The sequence below is a fragment of the Bombina bombina genome, chromosome 3, assembly GCF_027579735.1.
Source record: "Bombina bombina isolate aBomBom1 chromosome 3, aBomBom1.pri, whole genome shotgun sequence".
NCBI lineage: Eukaryota > Metazoa > Chordata > Amphibia > Anura > Bombinatoridae > Bombina > Bombina bombina.
This window is the reverse complement of record NC_069501.1, coordinates 655,578,577-655,596,840: the sequence shown is the minus strand read 5'-3', so window position 1 is coordinate 655,596,840 and position 18,264 is coordinate 655,578,577. Positions and strand designations below refer to the sequence as shown.

The 18,264-nt window shown below is 41.6% G+C and overlaps 1 non-coding gene across 1 annotated transcript; it reads left to right on the top strand.

The window, feature by feature from the left end:
* Positions 1-6,192: 6,192 nt before the first annotated feature.
* On the top strand, positions 6,193-6,383 carry LOC128654933 (U2 spliceosomal RNA). Its single transcript, XR_008401571.1, has one exon. It is a non-coding gene; the product is annotated as a U2 spliceosomal RNA (small nuclear RNA).
* The last annotated feature ends 11,881 nt before the right edge of the window (positions 6,384-18,264 follow it).

Here is an 18,264-nt window from a genome sequence, read left to right as displayed (position 1 = left end):
ATTTTGTGAAATAGTGTTAAACCCATTGCAACATAAATGCAGAGTGAAAGTTATGTAAAACAAAACTGAGAATGTTGTTCGTTAAATTATTGATTGAAATATTCAACATCCTTCTAAATACATTCCATCAATAAGAATATTTTCTCTATAAATACACATAATAATTATTGTGTTCATTAATTTCTGATGGATGCACTGCATTGAGAAGGAAAATCCAACTGCTTTCCGCCTTCTGCAGGGCAAAATTTAAATTTTAAAATGTTCTTCTTAAAACGGGGAGAGTCCACAACTGCATTCATTACTTTTGGGAAATACAGAACCTGGCCACCAGGAGGAGGCAAAGACACCCCAGCCATAGGCTTAAATACCTCCCCCACTTCCCTCATCCCCCAGTCATTCTTTGCCGTTCGTCACAGGAGGTTGGCAGAGAAGTGTTGGAAGATTACGGAGAAATCTCTTATGGAGGGTAGTACTCTTTCAGATGGGACGGGAGTTGTAAGTAGTCCTGTCAGCCTCTCAGTGAGAGCGTGGATGAAAGTTAAAGTCCGAAGATGCAGGGAGAGTCTTTCTGCAAAATCATCCAGACTCATATTAACAGCTGCATAAGCAATCAGCGTTGACGAGTTTCATTGCCTGCTTTTTCTTCACTCAAGTCCATGTCAGAAGCGACGCTACTATCTGTCAAACTTGAAGGACCATGTTACTGTTCCACAGCATAGATTCCGGTAAGATTGTTTCATTTTTCTTTCTCTGTGGGAATATAATGTCATGTTAGAATACAGAGTCTCAGTGGGACTTCTTTATCTTTATGGAATCTAGGGTTAATATCTCCTGAGGGGGGTTATTTAACAGTGGGGGACTTTAATAATATGTGTTATGTGATTCTGTCTGCTTATGTGTAGGGATTGTGGGGCTCATGGCCTTTACGGGACATATAGGTTTTTAGTGCTACACAGTTCTTCTAGGGACTGGCGTGCTTTTTCTTGGCCTGTGGGTTGCACCTCGTGACCGGGAGTGGTCACTTTTTCGTTTTCCATTTCCGTATTCTTGTCCGAGTGTCGGTGGAGAGGGTCTGTTCTCTACTTGTCTGGGTCATAGGAGGTGGTGAGTGCCCCAGCCATTGGGGGTGTGAGGTGCCAGTTGTTTTGTCCAATTTGGCTGGTTAAGTTATGGAGGGTTCTGATTTTTCTGAGGAGGATTTCTCGGATTCAGATTCTGTTCCCTGCTTAGATTGTTTGGAGGCCCGGGTAATCCAGTCCAATCATTTATGTTCCATATGCCGTAATAGAGTGCTCCTCTCTCCCTCTGGGGAGAGATTAGAGTCCACTGAGCCATCCGCCTCTGAGGATTCTGTGTCCTGTGAGGTGTGTTCCCTGAATTTTTCTGTTCCTACACAGGCAGTTGTCCCAAATACAGTTACCCCTTCCCCGGGAGGAGGTTTCTTTCCACCAGAGGTTGCTGCTCGGTTGCGCATAGCCAAATTAATGGCACTGGCGCATTTACAACTTCTTGAGGGCCAGCATAGAGCTTTTCTTTGTCCTCTTTTCCTGGGGGAGGCAGGTGAGACGGGCCTTTCCTCTGGGGGAGCGGTTCCCTCTGAGGCTTCAGAGATACAGCCATCAGGATCGGGGCCCTCTAATGCCCCGCCGGGGATGAGTTTTTCCTTTAGAGTTAGTCTGTCGTGCCTGCGTGTACTGCTAAGGCAGTTACTGGAGGCTTTGTAGGACCTCAGTCTTCATTTGCCTCGGGATCCTCAATATTCTGATGGCGAACAGCGCTAGACGAGTGGAGGAATGTGGATCATATTTCAAATTGTCTTTTTTTGTGTATCTATTCCCAATTATAATCTCTTGAAGAATCAGGTCTCTGACAGGCTGACCCTGTTAGCTTTCTTTTACTCTTCTTGGCATTCACCTGCGGGTGCGGCCTTACTTTCTTTTAATCCCGTTAGGATATGTTTCTTTTATTTCCAGAGCTTGAGACTGTTGTAGTCTTTCCTTTACAAAAAATTGGTTGTTGCTTCCGGCGGAAGTCGCAAGAAGAAAACAATAAATAAATGAAAATGTTAAGAGTCAATGTTTGAGCCTTAGAGCTTTTATTATTTGTCTGTTTGTTTAGTTGAATACCTACTAAGGCTTAGAACTTTCAGTTAACCCTTGAACAATTCGTTTGTACCCTAGTCAGCAGGCTGGTCCTGGTTGGGTACTAGTTCACTCTGTTTGTTGAGGTTATGTCAGACATTTTGTATCCTTGTCAACGGGCTTGCCCTGTTTGGGTACTAAGTTTGCTTCCCTCTTGTTTCAAGGTTGTTTTTTCTTGTTTTCTACAAGTTATAGGAGGCTCTTCTATCCTTGATATCAGGCTGGTCCTACGTTATATCATCTTGGTGGGGCGTCCGCTGTTGGTCGTACTAAGTTTTTTGTCCCTGCATTGCTTACGTGGTTTGCTGAGGTTATGAATTCTGCTACGGCAGTATGTTTGTAGTTCCTGATGTCCTTGGACTGGAGCTAGAGTCCTCCCTTCCGAGGGGGGAGGATCAGATGCTTGGAGATCTCCAATACCTGGTGTAGGGGGCAATTATTCCCCCCTATTGGTACTCTTTGTGGATTGGATTGTCCGATTTTCATATCTATTTCACCTGTGTTTCTCTCCTCTTTTTTGAGGATTGCTATGCTTTCGCTTCCCCTTGCCTTTTGGGGTAGGGCTTCGTTTTTTTTGCTTGCGGAGACTAGGTACTTAGGGACCGTTGTTTGTCCTTGCAGTATCCCTGTTTGATCCTATATACTGGGAATCTGGGGGATGTTATGCAGTCTCTCTTGCCATCTACCGATAGGAGTTCTTTGTTAATTCTTTGAGGTGTAGGTTTTCTGAGGTTTGATCCAGAGGGATCTTTCGAGACTGCCATGTCTCTCCATCTTGGAGTTCTTATCTCTTTCGGATCTTTTCTTTGTCTTCGGATTTTGTGGGTGCTATCTTAGAGGCCTTTTGGGGCTAAGTGGACTTACACTGGGATTCATTATGAGAGATCAGATTTCAAGACCCCATGGGGGTATGGCATGCATCATATTTGGTGCAAATTTAATTTCCAGGTAACTTTGCGGTTGTCCTGCAGGGTTTTTTGTCTGGATCTGGCTCCGGGTTTTGGGGGTCTGGTTTTTTAACCATAGTCCTTGTCTTTGACTTGGCATTTTGGTTACTCTAATTTCGAGATTTTAATAGTCTTGGATCTGTCCGGCGTTCAGTGGCAGGCTTGTTTTCCTGGTCCTGGGGAAATCTCATTGTTCCTACTGGGACGTTTTTTTTCTCTCTTCTGGAGAGATGGAGGAAGTTTTTTCTGGGAATTTCTTTACTGGAATATTCCTGGGTTTCTTTGTTTTCCTTCTATTTGGAAGGACCTGGTCTACTGCGCTTTTGTAGTTGGCTCCTCCTGAGGTAGTTTTCCCTCATTTGACTCTAGGAGTTCAGTGGGTCGAAGGTTTCTCTTGTCTGCAGTGTACCCTACCTTCGAGTTTCTGAGGGGTAGTAAGGATAGGTATCCTAGATCACAAGTTAGTCTCTCTGAGTGTCAGTGCCTCTGTCCTGCTTCTTTTCCTTAGGAACTTGTGGCTGGAGATTCGTTATCTGATCTCCGGGCCTTGTTGATGCTGGGATTTTTTAATCTCTCTTGTCCTTTAGGACATTGACAGTCACTTCTGTGATAGGACTGTTTGATCGAAGTAGGGGTCAATTCTGACTGTTCTGTTTGGGCATCGACCACGTATCTTGTCTCCCGAAGGATCCTTAATTAGGTTGGGAGGCCTTGCAGTTGGTTCGAGAACCTTCTCTAAGCGGGTAGTTGGTTCTTCTTTATTGGTCAGGGTGTTGTCCTCACTTACCCGTTTTCTAGTAAGGAGAGAGTTGCCCTGCTTTCTGACTTTTTTTTTCTTGTTCTTTTACAGGAAACTCCTGGTGCAAGTTTGCTAGCTACTCGGTTGGCTAGTTACTATGGTGGGACATTTAGTCTGACTGCCGATCCGATGGAAGCCTGCGGCTTTCATTTATGGCGTAAACGGGTGTTACTATTCCGTTCCTGTTCTGCTCCCAGAGTTTTTTCTGACCTACGGGTGTTCAGTTTCTCTGTGCTAGTTAGCTGTTTATAGTAAGGTAGTCTTACCTTTTGTCCCTTTGTCCTTCTGGGACTTCGGTTCTGGTTAAGGCTTTCCATTGTTTCTTTTTGGATCCATCTAGGAGGTGCTCTGGATTTTTTCCTTTCTTTGCTCTCCTCCGTCGGTAGAGTATTTTCTACGGGACTTTGTCCTCTTGCAGCCTGGTAGCCGCTCCTTTTCGAGTTCTGCTTCTCTCTCTGTTTTTTGTCCTTTAATATTGGGAGATTGTTTCTGGAGGTTTTTTTTTAACCTTCTTGTCTGATTCTTCCCTTCTTTCAGTTAGGGAGAATGTGGTGTGGGAGTTGTTTTGTTATTTCCCTTGCCATTGTTCATGAAGAGGTTTTTATTTGTGAGCTTCTAGAGTGGGGGGCTTTGGTCTCCTCAGAGGCTCTTGTGCTCAGTGGAGTCCAGAATTTAGAGTGATCTCTAATTGGGATCTTTATGGTTCTAATTGATGGGCAGTTACCTTGTCCTCTTTCCATATTTTTGTTCTTCCTGCTTCTGTTGAAGTAGTTTTTTATTGGGAATCTGGGTTTTATCAGGCTGTGGTGCTCCCAGTTTGGGCTGCCTTTTTGTTCCCGCCCGTTTGCATTCAGTGTCCTCTATAAGCTTGGGTATTGTTTTCCCAAAAGTAATGAATGCAGCTGTGGACTCTCCCCGTTTTAAGAAGAAAAACTGAAATTATGCTTACCTGATAATTTTCTTTTCTTTTGAATGGGGAGAGTCCACAGCTCCCGCCCATTTTTCTTCTTTTATTTGCTCTTCTAGCACCTTTTTCACCCTGATATTTCTCCTACTGTTCCTTGTTCCCTTGGCAGAATGACTGGGGGATGAGGGAAGTGGGGGAGGTATTTAAGCCTTTGGCTGGGGTGTCTTTGACTCCTCCTGGTGGCCAGGTTCTGTATTTCCCAAAAGTAATTAATGCAGCTGTGGACTCTCCCCGTTCAGAAGAAAAGAAAATGATCAGGTAAGCATAATTTCAGTTATCTCTGAATTTGAAAAATTACACAAAACTACTAAACGGAGCTGGATAAATATAAGCAAGAATAAAAAAACAGGAAAATAGCCACGATAATTATGACTCTTCCAACAATAAAGTTTACAAATAGAGAGAGAGTTTAATAAGAACGCTATAAGAAATAATAGGGTTTACGATTGTACAAAGTAATGTTTCAGACACAGATAAGTAGAAGATGGGTGTTCCACCAATACCATTACATCTAGAACATCTAATACCATGAATATTACTAAAACATACAACCAAAATAAAAGCAAAAGACCAGCAAGAAATCACAACAGAACAGAAAAATTGGAGACAACAAAAGAGACCCCAGAGCCCATTCTCCCAAATTTGTTTGAATCACTTAGAGTGATAAAGCTATCAGACATACCCCTTTCAAAAGATCCCATTTATCTTCTATCTAAAGGTCTATCTTTTTGTCCATCAAGTAGCATAGACAAATTTGATGTAATTAAAGATATTTATCTATATTTATTTTGTAAATTGCTCCTGAATTTTTTTTTCACTAATGGACAAAATCATTGGGGATGGAGTGATGATCAACTTACAACCATACAAGGTTACTACACTGAATGTTAGGTTTGTACATTCTCATTCCATAATCAAATACATTACCCGTAACACACAAGGGGTAGCCTATGTAATACAGTGCACATGTAATAAATACTATGTAGGCATGATAACACACAAATTGCGAGTAACATTGATGGAACACATCAGAAATGCTGAAAAGATAAAACAAAAAAAGATGGTAAAACCCTTACAAGTGAGGCTACACACTTTTAGATGTGCCACAAATTTAACACAGAATAACTACAGTGCGGGAAAGTAAAGCAAAAGACTTCAATGGAGTGTGCTTTATAAAAAAACAAAGACTCATCGCTCTTGCACTAACCTGATGTGCATATTTTACATTCCAGTGTTCTTCACATAGAACATTTTATGTTTAAATATATATATATATTTATATATATATATATATATATATATATATATATGATTAATTTAAAAAATATATATACAGGCATCGCTTCTCGGCCTTTTGGCTAAGATCAAGTTTTTTATCTGTTCTTATCAGTTTAATATCTGATACGCCCCATATCTGGGGGCCATATATTAAATGGATTTTTGAAACAGGGAGATGGAAGAAGAGCTTGCTCTGTCCACTCCACGCATTGACCTGGTATTGCAGTACCTCCAGAAAAAAAAAAAAAAATAAATAAATATATATATATATATATATATATACAGGCATACCTTGTTTTATTGCGCCTCGTAAATATTGTTCTTTTTACAAATTAAAGGTTGTGGCAACCCTTTGCCGAGCAAGTTTATTATAATCTAGCCGTATGTATTTACAAGGGTGTTGAGTATTTTAATCAATAATGTAACACAAATGTAGGTTTTTTTTACATAAATGGGTTTTAACACATACATACAGGTGAAACTTGAAAAATTAGAATGTTGTGCAAAAGTTAATTTATTTCACTAATGCAACTTAAAAGGTGAAACTAATATATGAGATAGACTCATTACATGCAAAGCAAGATAGTTCAAGCCGTGATTTGTCATAATTGTGATGATTATGGCTTACAGCTCATGAAAACCCCAAATCCACAATCTCAGAAAATTAGAATATTACATGCAACCTCTGAAAAGTATAAGCATGCATACTGTATGTACTCAGTACAGTACTTGGTTTGGGCCCCTTTTGCAGCAATTACTTCCTCAATGCGGCGTAGCATGGAAGCTATCAGCCTATGGCACTGCTGAGGTGTTATGGAAGACCAGGATGCTTCAATAGTGGCCTTCATCTCTTCTGCATTGTTCGATCTCATGTCTCTCATATTTCTCTTGGCAATGCCCCATAGATTCTCTATGGGGTTCAGGTCAGGCGAGTTTGCTGGCCAATCAAGCACAGTAATCCCACGGTCATTGAACCAGGTTTTGGTGCTTTTGGCAGTGTGGGCAGGTGCCAAGTCCTGCTGGAAAATGAAGTCAGCATCCCTATAGATCTCGTCTGTGGAAGGAAGCATGAAGTGCTCCAAAATCTCCTGGTAGATGGCTGCGTTGACCCTGGACTTAATGAAGCACAGTGGACAAACAACAGCAGATGACATGGCTCCCCAAATCAACACAGACTGTGGAAACTTCACACTGGATTTCAAGCATCTTGCAGTGTGTGCCTCTCCATTCTTCCTCCATACTCTGGGTCCTTGGTTTCCAAATGAGATGAAAAATTTGCTCTCATCAGAAAAGAGGACTTTGGACCACTGAGCAACAGACCAGGTCTGTTTTTCTTTAGCCCAGGTAAGACACTTCTGACGTTGTTTGTTGTTCAGGAGTGGCTTGACAAGAGGAATACGACATTTGAAGCCCATGTCCAGGATCCGTCTGTGTGTGGTGGCTCTTGATGCACTGACTCCAGCCTCAGTCCACTCCTTGTGAAAGTCCCCAACACTTTTGAATGGCCTTTTCCTGACAATCCTCTCCAGGCTGCGGTCATCCCTGCTGCTTGTGCACCTTTTTCTTCCACACTTTTCCCTTCCACATAATGTTCTATTAATGTGTTTTGATACAGCATTTTGGGAACATCCAACTTCTTATGCAATTACCTTTTGAGGCTTTCCCTCCTTATGGAGGGTGTCAATGATGGTTTTCTGCACAACTGTCAGGTCAGTAGTCTTTCCCATGATTGTGATTCCTACTGAACTAGACTGAGAGACCATTTAAAGGCTCAGGAACCCTTTGCAGGTGTTATAGCTTACTTATCTAATTAGATTGGGACACTTTGAGCCTAGAGTATTGCACCTTTTCACAATATTCTAATTTTCTGAGATTGTGGATTTGGGGTTTTCATGAGCTGTAAGTCATAATCATCACAATTATGACAAATCACGACTTGAACTATTTTGCTTTGCATGTAATGAGTCTATCTCATATATTAGTTTCACCTTTTAAGTTCCATTAGTGAAATAAATTAACTTTTGCACAATATTCAAATTTTTCGAGTTTCACCTGTAAGCTGTTTAACACTATTTTTATTTTACAAAGTCCAAATTTGGGTAAAGATGTTGGCACAGACTGGATTAATTTGGTGTGGAGATATTTTTATATTTTTCATTGTGAAGTACAACCAATAATTTGTTTTCTTTCATATGATGGTTAGAGTCCATGAGCCTTGACGTGCAGGATTTAATTCCCGCCACTAGAAGGAGGCAAAGAACCCCAAACAGCAAGAGCTTTTAAGCCTTCCCATCTCCCTGTACTACTCAATTTTGTTCTTTGTTGACGGGGTTCTGAGACCTAGGCCAGTTGTTCAAATAATTTGGAGGCAAAGGGAAGTAAGGAGACCGGCCGATAATTAATAAGGGGTGGAGGGGTCAAGCAAGGGGTTTTTTTAGGATTGATGTGATTGACACATGTTTAAATGTATTGGTAAATGCGCCAGTGGTGAGAGACTAGTTAAAGAGATGAGTTATGGCAGGGGTTAATGAAGCAGAGAGAGAGAGAAGAAGTGATGAAGGAATAGGGTCAAGTGGGCAGGTTGTGAGATGAGCTGAAGATAGTAGTATGTAGACTTCTTCCTCTGTTACAGGAGGAAAGTAGCAGATAGTTTTGTTAATTGAAGGAATGGATAGGAGGGCTGGATTTGAGGGGTGTGAGGGAAAGATGTCCTTTCTAATTGTGACATTTTAATTTGTGATCAGTTTTAATCTGAGCAGTGAATTTGGTAGTGGGAGTAAGTGCAGATGGACATAGAAGGGTGTTAAAGGTTGAGAACAGTTTTCTGGGGTTAGATGTATAAGAAATAGACTTGTTTGACCAGGCTGAGGGCAGAGTTGTATGACCTGAAGATGAATTTATAATGCAGGAAGTCAGCACAGGTGCTAGTTTCCTCCACTGACGTTCAGCAGTCCGTTAACATCGCTGAAGATTGCATGTCTGTTTGGTGTGCATGGTTGACGTTGAGTGCATGATGTACGGCAAATAGTGTAGGGTGCAGCTTTGTCAACTGTTGATTTCAGTGCTGAATTATACTGTAAGGCTACAAGGTCTGGGTAAGAGAGGGATGAAATGTTGGAGAGTATAGGTTTCAGCTGAGCAAAAAGTCTGGGAGATCCACATCATTTAAATTCTTGTAAGGTATCAGTTGATAATGATGTGTTAATTTTGATCACATTTTTTTATAGATGATTTTCAAGTTTGTTTGTTTTTTTAAATTCAATCTACATGATTAATTATATTTATTGATTAATAGCAATAAAATATTTAAATTTATGCTATAATAATGACTGAGAACGATGCACTTAATATTCTATATAATATGATACCACCTTAAGCTGAACAATATAATTAATTAAAGGCAACGCACAATCAACAGGAGTATGATATTATTTTACTCAGACCACTGTAGTTTTAATTATATTTCCATATTTTAATGGTTTTGATAAAAGCTATGTTTTAATTTCATTCAGCCTCTAGTTGTCACGCCGCACCGCTCTAGCTGTTGCTAAGGGCGCTGTCCCCTTCCCTGCTCGTTGCCAGGGGCAGTGTCGGGTCTGGATGCCTGCGGCGCTGATGTCATCGCTGCACGCTCTTGATGCCGGTCAGACCTCTGTGGTGCAAATCCTGCGCCTATTTAAAATTGTTACAAATGATCTGTCACTGCTCAGGTATAGGTGTTACTTTGTGTGCTCCTGGGTGTGACAGATCGTTCTATCTATGTGCCTTATTACCGTTACTGAACCTGCCTGTCTGACTACTCTACCTGCTTTACCCCTTAACTGCTGGATTGAAATACCGTTGCTGAACCTGCCTGCCTGACTACTCTACCTGCTTTAAACCTTAATTGCTGGATTGTATTACTGTTGCCGAACCCTGCCTGCCTGACCATTCTAGTGGTGTGCCCTTGGACTGCTTTACTGTTGCCAAACCCTGCCTGACCATTCTAGTGGTGTGCCCTTGGACTGCTTTACTGGTGACAAACTCTGCCTGCCTGACCATTCTAGTGGTTCATCCTTTGACAGCTCTGCTGTTGCCGCTGGGGACTGTCCTGCCTGTGGTGAGTGCCGCCTTCCTCATCGCACTAACTTTCTCTGCTCTGGGATATTCCCTATCATTCCGGCTTGATGCCGGGATAACAAGACTACTGGCCGAGTTTGGCCTGATAGAGGAGTTTCCTCACAAGCGTTAAACTAGTAGTCTGGGCACAAAGTGCTGATAGTGCATCCGAAGTTTGGAATTGCTTTTCCATACACCTTCCAAGTAGGAGTTTATAATGAGAAAATAATTTATTTATTTTTTAATTTGCATTGTTTACAAATAAAGGGAGAATCTACTTGATTTGTTTTTATTTTTTACAAGATAGGTAACACCTTTACTACTTCCCCAGCTTTTCATAACCAATATTTCTATATTAATATACTTAATAACCTCTAATATTGCCTGTTTGTAAACCCCTGCAGGCCACCCCTTATCTCAGGGCTATTTTCTTTAGCTGTTTACAATTTTGCCAAACAGCTAGACAGTGCTAATTCATGTGTGCCATATAGATAGAAACATAATTATGCCAGCCTCTAACTTGGTAAAAAATACCTTTATTCTTTACATGGGGTCCAAAGAAAACAAAATACAACGTTTCAGGCCCTTTCTAGGCCCTAAGTCATGTATATATGCCATATATATAACATCTATATTGGAGAATGATAATGGATTCACAAGAACCAGCACTGATTGTCTAAAATGCAAAATTGTAAAAAGCTAATTAAAAGCACTGAGATAAGGGGCAGCCTACAGTGGCTTAGCTGCATTTAATCATAGATATAAAAATTATATTAATATACTAGTGTTGGTTATGCAAAAATGGGGTATAAGTAATAAAGGGATTATCTATCTTTTTAAATGTTAACATTTTTGAAGCAGACTGTCCCATTAAAGGTTAATTGCATATTTATAAAACAACTAATCTTATGCAAATACATATTTAGCTTACCAAAAGGCCAATTTAACCCCTTGGATATCTAAAGAATGAAGCAAATTAAATCATAGAAGTAAATTGGAAAGTTGATTAAAATTGCATTCTTTGGGGCATATGTATCAAGCTCCGAATGTTATCAAGCTCCGAATGTTATGAAGCAGCGGTCACAAAGACCGCTGCTCCATAACCTGTCCGCCTGCTCGAAGCAGGCGGACAGACATCGCCGGAAATCAACCCGATCGAGTACGATCGGGTAGATTGACACCCCCTGCTGGCGGCCTATTGGCCGCGAGTCTGCAGGGGGCGGCGTTGCACCAGCAACTCTTGTGAGCTGCTGGTGCAATGCTGAATACGGCGAGCGTATTGCTCGCCGTATTCAGCAAGGTCTGTCGGACCTGATCCGCACTGTCGGATCAGGTCCGACAGACCTTGATAACTATGGGCCAAAGTCTGAATCATGAAACCCCTTAAAGGACCAGTAAACACAGTAGATTTGCATAATCAACAAATGCAAGATAACAAGACAATACAATAGCATTTACTCTGAATTTCAAATGAGCAGTAGATTATTTTCTAACACATTTCAAAGTTTTGTATATTTCCACTCCCCCTGTACCATGTGATAGCAATCAGCCAATCACAAATGCATATACGTATAGTCTGAGTTCTTGCACATGCTCAGTAGGAGCTGGTGACTCAAAAAAGTGTAAATATAAAAGAATGTGCACATTTTTTTTAATGGAAGTAAATTGGAAAGTTGTTTAAAATGACATGCTGTATCTGAATCATGAAAATGTAATAAAACCTTAGTGTCCCTTTAACGACTGTTTCGTACCATGTATAATAGCTTTCTTGTTACCGGAAATAGTGCCGCTTGCGGCGAGACTGTGCTATTTATAATTCAATCCCCATAGAAAGACCAGTGACGTACAGGGTACATTGCTAGTATATAAGGGGTTAAATTAGCCTTTTTGTAAGCTAAATATGTATTTGCATAATATTTGTTGTTATATAAATATGCAATTAACCTTTACTTAAAAATTGTTTAAAAAAAACGGCTAGATTACGAGTTTTGCGTTATGAGTGAAAAAGCAGCGTTATGGCTCTTTTTCACTACCGCTGGTCTTGCAGGTATATCTGTACAGCACACTTTTTTGGCCGTAACGCAACGTAACTACTGCAGTTTTCAAAAAGTCATTTTTCAATGGGACTTCCATAGCGCCGGTATTACGAGTTTGCCTGTCTGGCCAAAAAGTGAGCAGTACAGCCCATAACTACAAGATCCGTACCGTAAACTGAAAGTCAGTAGTTATGGGTTTTACGCTACAAAGCTGTACCATAAAACTCATAACTAAAGTGTTACAAAGTACACTAACACCCATAAACTACCTATTAACCCCTAAACCAAGGCCCTCCCGCATTGCAAATACTAAAATAAAATTATTAACCCCTAATCTGCCGCTCCCGACATCGCTGCCACTATAATAAACATATTAACCCCTAAACCACCGTACTCCTGCATTGCAAACACTAGTTATTATTAACCCCTAATCTGCAGTCCCTAGCATTGCCGCAACCTACATTACTGTTATTAACCCCTAATCTGCTGCCCCCAAATTGCTACCACTATACTAAAGTTATTAACCCTTAAACCTAACCCTAAGTCTAACCCTAACGTAACCCTAACACCCACTAACTTTAACATAATTTAAATTATTCCTATTTTAAACTAAATAAATACTTACCTGTAAAATAAAACCTAAGCTTTATCTAGCTTATGTTTTATTTTTATTTCACAGGTAAGTTTGTATTTCTCTTGTAAGGTGTATCCAGTCCATGGATCATCCATTACTTGTGGGATATTCTCCTTCCCAACAGGAAGTTGCAAGAGGACACCCACAGCAGAGCTGTTATATAGCTCCTCCCCTAACTGCTATACCCAGTCATTCTCTTGCAACTCTCAACAAAGCTGGAGGTAGTAAGAGGAGAGTGGTAAAATATAGTTAGTTTTTTCTTCAATCAAAAGTTTGTTATTTTAAATAGTACCGGAGTTGTACTATTTTCTCTCAGGCAGTATTTAGAAGAAGAATCTGCCTGCATTTTCTATGATCTTAGCAGCTTATAACTAGGATCCACTGCTGTTCTCACATATGTCTGAGTAGTGAGGTAACTTCAGAGGGAGAATGGCGTGCAGGTTATCCTGCTATAAGGTATGTGTAGTTTTAAGTTTTTCTAGGGACTAGAAAATGCTGCTGATACCGGATTAATGTAAGTTAAGCCTAATTACAGTGAAATATAGCGACTTGTATCAGGCTTACTATCAGAGATATATACTCTTATAAAATGGCAATATAAAACGTTTGCTGGCATGTTTAATCGTTTTTATATATGCTTTGGTGATAAAACTTATTGGGGCCTAGTTTTTTCCACATGGCTGGCTTGATTTTTGCCTAGAAACAGTTTCCTGAGGCTTTCAACTGTTGTAGTATGAGTGGGAGGGGCCTATTTTAGCGCTTTTTTGTGCAGTTAAAATTACAGACGGAGACATTCAGCTTCCCTCAGCAGTCCCCTGCATGATATAGGACATCTCTAAAGGGCTCTAAAGCCTTCAAAAGTCGTTTATTGAGGAAGGTAGGGCCACAGTTGAGCTGTGGCAGTTGTTGTGACTGTTTAAAAAACGTTTAATTCATTTTCTCTTGTTAAGTGTAGTCAGTCCACGGGTCATCCATTACTTATGGAATATATCTCTTCCTAACAGGAAGCTGCAAGAGGATCACCCAGCAGAGCTGCTATATAGCTCCTCCCCTCACATGTCATATTCAGTCATTCTCTTGCAGCCTAACTAGATAGGTCGCTGTGAGAGGTCTGTGGTGTTTTTTAACTTAGTTTATTTCTACAATCAAAAGTTTGTTATTTTAAATGGCACCGGAGTGTGCTGTTTATTCTCAGGCAGCATTAGAAGAAGAATCTGCCTGCGTTTTCTATGATCTTAGCAGACGTAACTAAGATCCACTGGCTGTTCTCATTTGAGGAGTGAGGTAACTTCAGAGAAGGGGAATAGCATGCAGGGCCCCCCTGCAAATGAGGTATGTGCAGTAATTATTTTTCTGAGGAATGGAATTGACTGAGAAAATACTGCTGATACCAATGTAAAGTAAGTTCAGCCTTAAATGCAGTGATAGCGACTGGTATTAGGCTGATGAGTGTGTGTACACTGAATGTATTTTTCTAAGGAATGGAATTGACTCTGAAAATACTGTTAATACTGAAATAATGTATGAGCCTTAACTGCAGTAAAAGCGACTGGTAGCAGGCTTATTAATAACAATTCATAACTTTTCAAATGTATGTTTAAAACGTTTACTGGCATGTTAATCGTTTTTTGTGAGGTACTTGGTGATAAAACTTATTGGGGCATGATTTTTACCACATGGCCATCTTTGTTTTCTGCATAGAAACAGTTTTCTGAGCTTCCCCACTGTTGTAATATGAGTGGGAGGGGCCTATTTTAGCGCTTTTTTGCGCAGTAAAAATTCAGTCACAATCTGTCTCCTCCATGATCCAGATCGTCTCTAGAGAGCTCAGGGGTCTTCAAAATTCATTTTGAGGGAGGTAATCAGTCACAGCAGACCTGTGACAGTGTGTTTTGACTGTGAGAAAAACGTTAATTATTAAATTGTTAATCCGTTTTTGGGTATTAAGGGGTTAATCATCCATTTGCTGGTGCTAACTTAATACATTTACTGTGAAAAATTGGTTGCTATAACTATTTTGGTTCATTGTTATTTCAACTGTGACAGCTTTTTGTGCTTCTTAAAGGCACAGTAGCGTTTTTTATATTGCTTGTAAATTTATTTAGAAAAGTATTTCCAAGCTTGCTAGTCTCATTGCTAGTCTGTTTAAACATGTCTGACACAGATGAATCTCTTTGTTCACTATGTTTAAAGGCCAATGTGGAGCCCAATAGAAATTTATGTACTAATTGCATTGATGCTACTTTAAATAAAAGTCAATCTTTACATGTAAAGAAATTATCACCAGACAACGAGGGGGAAGTTATGCCGACTAACTCTCCTCACGTGTCAGTACCTTCGCCTCCCGCTCAGGAGGTGCGTGATTTTGTGGCGCCAAGTACATCAGGGAGGCCCTTACAAATCACTTTGCAAGACATGGCTACTGTTATGACAGAAGTATTATCTAAATTGCCAGAATTAAGAGGCAAGCGCGATAGCTCTGGGTTAAGGACAGAGCGCGAGAGCCATGTCAGATACTGCGTCACAGTTTGCAGAACGTGAAGACGGAGAGCTTCATTCTGTGGGTGACGGATCTGATCCAGGGAGACTGGATTCAGAGATTTCTAATTTTAAATTTAAGCTTGAGAACCTCCGCATATTGCTAGGGGAGGTATTAGCGGCTCTGAATGATTGTAACACGGTTGCAATTCCAGAAAAATTATGTAGGTTGGATAGATACTATGCGGTACCGGTGTGTACTGACGTGTTTCCTATACCTAAAAGGCTTACAGAGATTATTAGCAAGGAGTGGGATAGACCTGGTGTGCCCTTTTCCCCTCCTCCCATATTTAGGAAAATGTTTCCTATAGACGCCACCACACGAGACTTATGGCAGACGGTCCCTAAGGTGGAGGGAGCAGTTTCTACTTTAGCTAAGCGTACCACTATCCCGGTGGAGGATAGTTGTGCCTTTTCAGATCCAATGGATAAGAAATTAGAGGGTTACCTTAAGAAAATGTTTGTTCAACAAGGTTTTATCTTACAGCCCCTTGCATGCATTGCGCCTGTCACTGCTGCGGCGGCATTCTGGTTTGAGTCTCTGGAAGAGGCCATTCGCACAGCTCCATTGGATGAAATTATGAACAAGCTTAAAGCACTTAAGCTAGCTAACGCATTTGTTTCTGATGCCGTCGTACATTTAACCAAACTTACGGCTAAGAACTCCGTATTCGCCATCCAAGCGCGCAGAGCGCTATGGCTTAAATCCTGGTCAGCTGACGTGACTTCTAAATCTAAATTGCTTAATATTCCTTTCAAAGGGCAGACCTTATTCGGGCCCGGCTTGAAAGAAATTATAGCTGACATTACGGGAGGTAAGGGCCATGCTCTACCTCAGGACAGGGCCAAATCAAAGGCCAAACAGTCTAATTTTCGTGCCTTTCGTAACTTCAAGGCTGGAGCAGCATCAACTTCCTCCGCTCCAAAACAGGAAGGAGCTGTTGCTTGTTACAGGCAGGGCTGGAAAGTTAACCAGTCCTGGAACAAGGGCAAGCAGGCCAAGAAACCTGCTGCTGCCTCCAAGACAGCATGAAGAGAGGGCCCCCTATCCGGAAACGGATCTAGTGGGGGGCAGACTTTCTCTCTTCGCCCAGGCTTGGGCAAGAGATGTCCAGGATCCCTGGGCGTTGGAGATCATATCTCAGGGATATCTCCTGGACTTCAAAACTTCTCCTCCACGAGGGAGATTTCATCTTTCAAGGTTATCAGCAAACCAAATAAAGAAAGAGGCGTTTCTACGCTGTGTACAAGACCTTTTACTAATGGGGGTGATTCACCAAGTTCCGCGGACGGAACACGGGCAGGGATTCTATTCAAATCTATTTGTGGTTCCCAAGAAAGAGGGAACCTTCAGACCAATCTTGGACTTAAAAATCCTAAACAAATTTCTAAGAGTTCCATCATTCAAAATGGAAACTATTCGAACCATCCTTCCCATGATCCAAGAGGGTCAGTACATGACCACAGTGGATTTAAAGGATGCCTACCTTCACATACCGATTCACAAGGATCATTATCGGTACCTAAGATTTGCTTTCCTAGACAGGCATTACCAGTTTGTAGCTCTTCCCTTTGGATTAGCTACGGCTCCAAGAATCTTTACAAAAGTTCTGGGCTCACTTCTGGTGGTACTAAGACCGCGAGGCATAGCGGTGACTCCGTACCTAGACGACATTCTGATACAAGCGTCAAGTTTTCAAACTGCCAAGTCTCATACAGAGATAGTTCTGGCATTTCTGAGGTCGCATGGGTGGAAGGTGAACGTGGAAAAGAGTTCTCTATTACCACTTACAAGAGTTCCCTTTCTAGGGACTCTTATAGATTCTGTAGAGATGAAAATTTACCTGACAGAGGCCAGGTTATCAAAACTTCTAAATGCTTGCCGTGTCCTTCATTCCATTCCACACCCGTCAGTAGCTCAGTGCATGGAAGTAATCGGCTTAATGGTAGCGGCAATGGACATAGTACCATTTGCGCGCCTGCATCTCAGACCGCTGCAATTGTGCATGCTAAGTCAGTGGAACAGGGATTACTCAGATTTGTCCCCCCTACTAAGTCTGGATCAAGAGACCAGAGATTCTCTTCTATGGTGGCTCTCTCGGCCACATCTGTCCAAGGGGATGACCTTTCGCAGGCCAGATTGGACGATTGTAACAACAGAAGCCAGCCTTCTAGGCTGGGGCGCAGTCTGGAACTCCCTGAAAGCTCAGGGATTATGGACTCAGGAGGAGAAACTCCTCCCAATAAATATTCTGGAATTAAGAGCAATATTCAATGCTCTTCTAGCTTGGCCTCAGTTAGCAACTCTGAGGTTCATCAGATTTCAGTCGGACAACATCACGACTGTGGCTTACATCAACCATCAAGGGGGAACCAGAAGTTCCCTAGCGATGTTGGAAGTCTCAAAGATAATTCGCTGGGCAGAGTCTCACTCTTGCCACCTGTCAGCGATTTACATCCCAGGCGTAGAGAACTGGGAGGCGGATTTTCTAAGTCGCCAGACTTTTCATCCGGGGGAGTGGGAACTTCATACGGAGGTCTTTGCTCAACTGATTCTTCGTTGGGGCAAACCAGATCTGGATCTCATGGCGTCTCGCCAGAACGCCAAGCTTCCTTGTTACGGATCCAGGTCCAGGGACCCGGGAGCGGTGCTGATAGATGCTCTTACAGCCCCTTGGGTCTTCAACATGGCTTATGTGTTTCCACCATTCCCGATGCTTCCTCGTTTGATTGCCAAGATCAAACAGGAGAGAGCTTCGGTGATTCTGATAGCGCCTGCGTGGCCACGCAGGACCTGGTATGCAGACCTAGTGGACATGTCGTCCT